Raw genomic sequence first — 2,265 nt, 5'->3', positions numbered from 1 at the left:
AAATTGCTCCAGATGCTGTGCATAAGTTGGGAACATGAATTAATGGATTTGTTTCTGTTTCAGATGACCATTTTCCATCACTGTATGAATATTTGGTGAATGTGGAATGTAGTGTAAAAGTGCTTTGAGTGGTCAGAAGGCTATAAAGGTGCTTCACAAGTACAGTCCATTTACCATTTACCATCTTCTTCATGATCACCACCACGCCTTCTGTGTGAAACCAACTTTAAACTGCAACACTTTAACAGCTCAACATTCCCAATTTCCAGATGCAGACAGCTGCAAACATGCAGCCCCCCTGGGTACCAAAGTGTTAACACAGATGGACAGCTGAGAGCATGCAGAGGGACTGGGCTCCATGTACTGGCAACGCACAGACTCTCTGCTAAAACAAACACACTGTTTCTTTCAACTATTCAACAAGACGCTTTTGTGTCACATAGTCTGCCACTAAGCCCTCGGTGTGTGGACTGTGTGTGTGTGAATAAGAAACAGATCTTAACACTTAGAACCTAGGGTACATATGCATTTACAGTGGATTGATAAGTTGTAAAGAGATTTTTCTATGGAGATAGTAACAATTGTTCCCAATTTTCACTTTTTATTTCATGGGGATATTTCATATTTTAGAGATTTAAGAGAAGCCTCCCCAGTTTCCTTTTTTGTTCCTGTTTTGATTGGCTGTTCATGCAACTCAACCCTTCCTCCGTGTTTTCATATTTCTGTGATAAACAGCATAATATACATATACACTGCAACAACACTAATTCCAACAGTACAACAACAGAGTCACACTCACCATTTGGCTGCTTGACATTTCTCTTTTTAAAAGCAATACTCATTTTACTTACTAATTAAAGTTTCCTTAAGAAATACAGAGCAATGCACTGCTGTGGATGGGGGCTAAAGAAAAAAGTAGATCAGTAAAAGTAGTAGTATCAGTTGAAGTTAACGCTGTATTGAGAATATATTTTTACCACTTTACCTCACAGCAAGACAGGCTTGTACTGACTGTACAACTTCTGTATTCCTGCAGATAAGCCAGACTGTCCGGCTCATTGTATTACGCCACAGATCAGGCTTTTAATGTTAAGTGTTACTGGCGGGAGCTTAACGTTGAATGAAAAATCAGCAAAGTAGAAATGATGAGAATTATGACATGACATGACTCTGTTGTCCTGAAGGAATTAGTGCTCTGGAACTGTACATTTTACCCTGCTAAAAACAATTAGTCAATTAATTGAATGGTCCTTCAATAAAAAATTAATCTGAAATCTTTTTAGTTAAGTCATGGTTTCAGCTTCTCAAATGTTTAATATATATACTTTTATGATAGGACATTGACCAAAGTGATCAACAGGGCTGTGTATTGGCAAGAATCTGGCGAATCGATACATATCACAACACAGGGGTTACGCTTCAATATATTGCAGTACTGTAAGCAAGGCAATATATTGTGATTTGGGTTTTTTAAAATTAATTTTAGGTTAAAAATACTTTTTTTATCTTGAGGTTGGGGTTTTTAACACAAAAAAATATACTCTTTTTTGAGAATATCACAAAACTGCTACTACTACTTCAATAACAGCACACAAAACAACAAAAACAGTGTCCGTACATTTTGTAAACATATGGACAGATATCAGAGCTGTTCCCACTGTGGTCAAAGTGAAAGATTGCTTATTAGTTGTTTACAGAAGATGAGCAGATGAGTGCATGCAAACACAGCTGAACTTGTAATTCAGGCTCAAGGCAGAAAGAAAGTAAACAGCCTACCCACGGGGGCATTTCACGAGTTTCTGTGCAGACGCAACATGCTCTTAGAATGAGGCGTCAGAGAAACATCTGCTGGCATTAACCCTTGTGTCATGACCCAGCCTGCGACACACTTTTAATCTGAATACAAACAACCTCATCACTCTCATCATCAAGTTCAGCTGATGATGGTGGTGGTGATGATGATGATGATGATTGTGGGGGGAGGTATTACTCACTGCCCTGGCAGCAAAGAACAAAAAGATGTTCCTTGATGTAAAGCTGAGGAGCAGCCTGGAGATACACCAGTCAGAGCACAGGAGGCGAGTCTTCACAGTGAGGCCACATTAGAGTCCATCTCGGGCAAAGCCTTAAACATCCCATAATTCCTTAACACAAGGTCATGAGCCACAACAACAGGTGCTCATGTCACAGTCTCAGCCTCGTGTTAACAAAGTGCTCATCGCAAGTTCAAAGGAGCTGTCGAGCTATCAGACAGCAAGGTTAATT

This window comes from Morone saxatilis, unplaced genomic scaffold (assembly GCF_004916995.1).
Source record: "Morone saxatilis isolate NCDOM2014 unplaced genomic scaffold, NCSU_SB_2.0 Contig7, whole genome shotgun sequence".
Classification (NCBI taxonomy): Eukaryota; Metazoa; Chordata; class Actinopteri; family Moronidae; genus Morone; species Morone saxatilis.
The sequence above is the reverse complement of the archived record's forward strand: the minus strand, read 5'-3'. Positions refer to the sequence as shown.